The following is a 7761-nucleotide window of genomic DNA, read 5'->3' on the forward strand; positions in this document are numbered from 1 at the left end:
GACATATTGGGAATGTATCTTTACCCTACCACCCTCTTTCAATCACATTATATTTATTTATTTATAACAGTACAACAGGGAAAATGCCAAGACATTATCTAATACACAGATGGTGCCGCAACAGCTTTTCATCTTAGTCTGGGAACCATTAAGACAGTTTGCTACATAAATAACACAGTGGATTAAATATTCGTCTTGTATCAGCACCATATGTTAATAACAAACTTCTTTATAATGTTTATTTAAATAGCTTCAAAAAGGGATGATCCAATAGATCAGTTGTACTGTAAATATTATTTAAAATACTTTAGAAACTTTATCAGAAGGGCCTTTTAATATATGGGAAACAACATTGGTAAGAAATTCTCTTCAAAAAGTACTGAAGAAAATATAACATCTCTAAAGCTTGGCCATACATAAACTTTGAATTTCTAAATAACTTTAGTAGGTATGTAAATTGATCAATCTCACGAAAGTTTATGCATTGAATTTCTCTCTAAGACAAATAACAATACATAGATTCATAGATTCATAGATTCTAGGACTGGAAGGGACCTCGAGAGGTCATCGAGTCCAGTCCCCTGCCCGCATGGCAGGACCAAATACTGTCTAGACCATCCCTGATAGACATTTATCTAACCTACTCTTAAATATCTCCAGAGATGGAGATTCCACAACCTCCCTAGGCAATTTATTCCAGTGTTTAACCACCCTGACAGTTAGGAACTTTTTCCTAATGTCCAACCTAGACCTCTCTTGCTGCAGTTTAAGCCCATTGCTTCTTGTTCTATCCTCAGAAGCTAAGGTGAACAAGTTTTCTCCCTCCTCCTTATGACACCCTTTTAGATACCTGAAAACTGCTATCATGTCCCCTCTCAGTCTTCTCTTTTCCAAACTAAACAAACCCAATTCTTTCAGCCTTCCTTCATAGGTCATGTTCTCAAGACCTTTAATCATTCTTGTTGCTCTTCTCTGGACCCTTTCCAATTTCTCCACATCTTTCTTGAAATGCGGTGCCCAGAACTGGACACAATACTCCAGCTGAGGCCTAACCAGAGCAGAGTAGAGCGGAAGAATGACTTCTCGTGTCTTGCTCACAACACACCTGTTAATACATCCCAGAATCATGTTTGCTTTTTTTGCAACAGCATCACACTGTTGACTCATATTTAGCTTGTGGTCCACTATAATCCCTAGATCCCTTTCTGCCGTACTCCTTCCTAGACAGTCTCTTCCCATTCTGTATGTGTGAAACTGATTTTTTCTTCCTAAGTGGAGCACTTTGCATTTGTCTTTGTTAAACTTCATCCTGTTTAACTCAGACCATTTCTCCAATTTGTCCAGATCATTTTGAATTATGACCCTGTCCTCCAAAGCAGTTGCAATCCCTCCCAGTTTGGTATCATCCGCAAACTTAATAAGCGTACTTTCTATGCCAATATCTAAGTCGTTAATGAAGATATTGAACAGAGCCGGTCCCAAAACAGACCCCTGCGGTACCCCACTCGTTATGCCTTTCCAGCAGGATTGGGAACCATTAATAACAACTCTCTGAGTACGGTTATCCAGCCAGTTATGCACCCACCTTATAGTAGCCCCATCTAAATTGTATTTGCCTAGTTTGTCGATAAGAATATCATGCGAGACCGTATCAAATGCCTTACTAAAGTCTAGGTATACCACATCCACAGCTTCTCCCTTATCCACAAGACTCGTTATCCTATCAAAGAAAGCTATCAGATTGGTTTGACATGATTTGTTCTTTACAAATCCATGCTGGCTGTTCCCTATCACCTTACCACCTTCCAAGTGTTTGCAGATGATTTCCTTAATTACTTGCTCCATTATCTTCCCTGGCACAGAAGTTAAACTAACTGGTCTGTAGTTTCCTGGGTTGTTTTTATTTCCCTTTTTATAGATGGGCACTATATTTGCCCTTTTCCAGTCTTCTGGAATCTCTCCCGTCTCCCATGATTTTCCAAAGATAATAGCTAGAGGCTCAGATACCTCCTCTATTAGCTCCTTGAGTATTCTAGGATGCATTTCATCAGGCCCTGGTGACTTGCAGGCATCTAACTTTTCTAAGTGATTTTTAACTTGTTCTTTTTTTATTTTATCTGCTAAACCTACCCCCTTCCCATTAGCATTCACTATGTTAGGCATTCCTTCAGACTTCTCGGTGAAGACCGAAACAAAGAAGTCATTAAGCATCTCTGCCATTTCCAAGTTTCCTGTTACTGTTTCTCCCTCTTCACTAAGCAGTGGGCCTACCCTGTCTTTGGTCTTCCTCTTGCTTCTAATGTATTGATAAAAAGTCTTCTTGTTCCCCTTTATTCCCGTAGCTAGTTTGAGCTCATTTTGTGCCTTTGCCTTTCTAATCTTGCCCCTGCATTCCTGTGTTGTTTGCCTATATTCATCCTTTGTAATCTGTCCTAGTTTCCATTTTTTGTATGACTCCTTTTTATTTTTTAGATCATGCAAGATCTCGTGGTTAAGCCAAAGTGGTCTTTTGCCACATTTTCTATCTTTCCTAACCAGCGGAATAGCTTGCTTTTGGGCCCTTAATAGTGTCCCTTTGAAAAACTGCCAACTCTCCTCAGTTGTTTTTCCCCTCAGTCTTGATTCCCATGGGACCTTACCTATCAGCTCTCTGAGCTTACCAAAATCCGCCTTCCTGAAATCCATTCTCTCTATTTTGCTGTTCTCCCTTCTACCCTTCCTTAGAATTGCAAACTCTATGATTTCATGATCACTTTCACCCAAGCTGCCTTCTACTTTCAAATTCTCAACGAGTTCCTCCCTATTTGTTAAAATCAAGTCTAGAATAGCTTCTCCCCTAGTAGCTTTTTCAACCTTCTGAAATAAAAAGTTGTCTGCAATGCAGTCCAAGAATTTGTTGGATAGTCTGTGCCCCGCTGTGTTATTTTCCCAACATATATCCGGATAGCTGAAGTCCCCCATCACCACCAAATCTTGGGCTTTGGATGATTTTATTAGTTGTTTAAAAAAAGCCTCATCCACCTCTTCCACCTGGTTAGGTGGCCTGTAGTAGACTCCTAGCATGACATCACCCTTGTTTTTTTACCCCTTTTAGCCTAACCCAGAGACTCTCAACACTTCCATCTCCTATGTCCATCTCTACCTCAGTCCAAGTGTGTACATTTTTAATATATAAGGCAACACCTCCTCCCTTTTTCCCCTGTCTATCCTTCCTGAGCAAGCTGTATCCATCCACACCAACATTCCAATCATGTGTATTATCCCACCAAGTTTCAGTGATGCCAGCAATGCCAGACTGTATTATTAGTCAGTGGTCTTCCATCATTAAATAAAAACCTTCTGTATTGCAGCGAGCTGCAACTTGGCATTTACAAGTTTCTATGTGATGAGTAAGGAAGACCATAAATACAGTTGATAGTGGAAGTTGCCCTGGCTGCAAATTAGACTAGTAAATCAAAAGTAAATATGCAAGTATTTCTTTTGAGGAAAAACAGCAAATAAGCACATTATTTTATGCAACGTAACATTTCACAGAGAGATGTGAAATTCAAATTCATTTCTTCTGGTTCTCCTGTGTGTTAGAAATATTTCCATGAGCATTAGTGATGATGGGTCATAGAGTCATTAAGCAACTCATTGCACATTTCTGAAACAAACATAAAACAGGTCAGTTGTACATTTATGTTCATTATTTTCTTCCAGATAGTTTTATGTATTAGCCTCGGTGGCTGTTGAGACATTTAGGACACTACTCTGTAGGAAAGAATCTGTGGCCTTCTACAACACAGAAAGATGTTGATTTTGTGTCTGGATCCAGCAGGTTCGTCAGCAGAAAACTTGGCTCTGACAGGGAAGTATCTTCAGGAGTTTTTAAAATGGGCTAGATATAAATAGATTGATGCATCCTCATCCTATAAAGTTAACGCAGTGGACTTTTTGATTGAGTGTAAATCTTTTTGTAAGCTAGAAAAATGTAATGTGCCCGTGGCAAACACCCACCTACCAGTAGTTACATATTAGTTGACCCTTATGTCGAAACTTTTCCTTCTGCTCACACTCTGCAGAAAAGGGTCCTGGAGTTTGGGTCTTCTTGGGTCTACGTCCCATACAGCTCTCTTCTTCGGTCTGAGTGTTTAGTCAGGTCCTTGAGGATGGGTTCTTGTTGGATGACCTCTTACAGGCCATGTATTTGATTGGTTCAGTCCTCTTTCCACTCTCCAGGGGTCAGTTCCTGGAGAGTTAGCTGTTCGTGGCTAACAAAGCAAATAGTCTCTCATCCTAGAACTCAGCTTCAGGTATAGGTTTAGGGGCTGAGTGTCTGTCTGAGGAATTGACTTCATTGGGCCCATTTCTCCATTACTTCAACCCAGTTTTGTACCAGTGTAACTCAGAGTCACCAATCCAGTGTACTGGTGAACTACAGTGCGTTACAGTGAAGCTGGTGTTGCTGGTTGGAGGATCGGGCCTATTATATTCAGACTAAGTTTGAAAGATGATGTGAATACAGTTTGTACTCGTATTTCTATCCAGAGCATTCAGCCTTTCATGAGTGGGAGGGAAAAATTAATCTGGTTTTCGAATCATCTAAATGTTATGGGCCTGATGCAGTATGTTTTGTGGACTTGGTCCGCCTTTTACTTTCAGTAGTGTCACTCGGAAGTCACTCCTTTGATGTCAGTGAAGTTATATACTAGTGTAAAACCAGAGTAAATGAGAGGACAACCAGGCCCTACATATTTTAGGTATGTACAAACAAACTGTATTAAAGATGTTAATGCTGCAAAATCAAGCTCTAGAAATTAGGAAATGCCAGGATTAGAATTGCCCATATCCTCTTAATTTCCCCCACTTAGGTGTACACTTTATGACATATTATGTGATCATGTAATTAAAGACGATCTTTCTCCCTGGGTCCCCTCCTCACTGAGTGCACAGGACGGCAGCAGATGTTATAGGGTAAAAAGAAATACTGAATACTACTCATTTAGTGTGCAGCTTCTGTCCTGTGCACGGAATGAAGCAGATGAAAAAAGGCCTTTTTATGGTTTACTATATATCCCTAAACTAGTCCTTTAACTCTTGGAACTGGTTTAGTGTGTGCTCTTTATCAAAGCTCTTTTTATATGTTCCTGATATCGTTGGTTAAGAGCAGGAAAAGCTTTCACCTGAAGTACCATGATTGCCCTAGAATCCCATTTGGCCTTTCGTCCACATCTGTTTTGTTGTGTGAATAGGATGCTACCCATAATGTTTCAGACCTTATATGTATGGCTCCATAGCACTGGTTAAGCTGCAGCTTTTGAGCATAATATTTGAGGTGGAACTTGGTAACGTGAAACAGAGGGGCTTGTGATTTCAGTAAGTCTGATGCTAGAAAAATCCATCAATATCAACACAATATATTACTACTAAGTCCATACAGAGGAGAGATTTGCTTCCCATAGCCACTCTTTCATGCAGTTTAACTTGCCTTTCACTAGAAACTCATGCTGCTTCAAAAGACTGCCATATTGCACTTGCTCAAGTGAGTAAGCCCAAAGATTTATTCCTCCTTGAATACTGTTCAGCGGGAAGCAAAACTGCCCGGAAAATCTGCCCAGTATCAGTGGTCCCTGGGCTACGTGGAAAAAGCTGGCACAAGAAGTGGAATTGCAGGCTGCTCTGTAGGAGAACACTTTGAAAGCTAATGACCTCTAAGGTGACATTAACTTTCTCTACATATAGTGACTCTCCACCAGTTTCCCATAGTGCAGCAGGGATCCATCTGCTAATGGCAGCATTGTTTTAGCTGCAAGGCCAACCACCACAAGAGTACCCCCATGGCACTGACTGAGGTTCATAAAGGTTGGGGTCCAGGACTCCACAGAGTATGGGAGAGAATAGGCAGATTCTGAGATACTTTTGCAGCCCTGTCAAGTATAAGAGGGGTAGCCGTGTTAATCTGGATCTGTAACAAGCAACAGCGTCCTGTGGCACCTTTAAGACTAACAGATGTATTGGAGCATAAGCTTTCGTGGGTGAATACCCACTTCGTCAGACGCATGCATCTGACGAAGTGGGTATTCACCCACGAAAGCTTATGCTCCAATACATCTGTTAGTCTTAAAGGTGCCACAGGACTCTCTGTTGCTTTTTGCAGCCCTGGGATTTTGGTTCTAATTTGTTCACCCCTCCCCTGCACTTTTGTACAGGGGAGCACATAGGCCATGACTGCAATGGGCTTACTCAGTGGAGGGGTAGTTTGCAGGTTCAAGCTATTATTTTGCTGGCCCTCTTAGAAGTGCTACGAAGCATGCAGGAGGGAAGGAATAGCAGCAAGAAGTACTCTCACAGTCCTCTCAGGCTTAGAAATGACATCGCTCTGGCTTTCCATTACTTGATTTGGAAAATGGGACCAAATATGTCTGAGTGCTTCATGAGACTGAAGGAAGTTCAAGTACCTTGGGGAAGCCCACATTGTACATGGCCAACCCCTACAAAAGCAGAGTTTATAATGAATACAGCCCTGAAATATATTATTATTTTAATATTTTCCCATTATATTGTTTGAAGTGGAGCCACTCAGTCTGCCTCAAACAGCCTGCCAATTTTTAATCATGAACTGAAATTTGAAATATTCATTTTATTAGAACAAAAAAGAACACTGAAAACATGATTATTAATAAAAAATAATGTTTTAGTTACTTAACCTCAAAGAATGCAGTAAAATCTTCAGCTCATTTGGAAAGATGAAATGTTTGCAACTTATTTGTTTTTGATTGTTTTGTTCAGTATGTAAGAAGTGGTTATTTGTAATAAAATCTTAAAGAGATTAAAGACAGAGTATACAGACAAACATGCTATAACCACAAACACAATGGATCTATGTACTATCCATTCTACATTAACCCATTGCTTGGAAATATTCAAAGATTATTTGATCTTCATTTGTTGCTCCTCATAAAACCTACAGGACAATATTTCCTCCTGATAAATTCCTAGTTATCCAGACATTTTTCAGTACCCCCTTTTCTTCCTGTCCTTTTAAAACTGACTCCTTTTCCCAGTAATTGTTGATGTTTGGTAGCAGGCAAGCCAGTGAATGACCTCACTACTTGATTTTGGCTTCACTATATATCTATATTCAAGGTTGAGACAAAAACCAAATGAGCAAGAACTCAACTAATTTATCTTCAGGTCATAGTAACAATAGAAGTTATATTTTCCCCCTTCCTCTATCCACCACCCCTATTTTTCATGAAAATAGTCTGCTCCAATGACTTGTCTTTTTGTTCAACTCCAATTGCTGAGTAAAATATCTGACTTTGTTTGCCCCACTGTCAAGCTTCCCAGCTTGCCAAATGTCTACTGGTGTGATGCCGCTACCCACATTTCTTCAGTAGAGTGCTAAAAATCCTTGCAATTCCATGACAGGTTAGAACATTCATTGGGAAGGCATGTGTTCAAACACGGAAATATTGTAATGAGTCTTACAAAACTTTGCAACTACCTGAAAACCATCATCTGTCCAATGACATGGAGTAGGTATTTTCACCATGAATACTCAAAGTTCTGGCTTATTGTGTGAATTCTGCTCTTAAGGTTAGGTGAAGCACCATTACTTCAACACATGGTTCTTCATAGCTGATTTCTTTACAAAATTTCTTCCCAGCTTTCCGATCCTCTGCAAGAGAAAAACACTGTAAAGAAAAACAATGAACCCAGGAAGTCTTTTACAGTTGGCGTGGGAGAGGCAGAGCAGGAAGGGTTTATAAAAAGCTT

The sequence above is a fragment of the Emys orbicularis genome, chromosome 1 (genome assembly GCF_028017835.1).
Source record: "Emys orbicularis isolate rEmyOrb1 chromosome 1, rEmyOrb1.hap1, whole genome shotgun sequence".
NCBI lineage: Eukaryota > Metazoa > Chordata > Testudines > Emydidae > Emys > Emys orbicularis.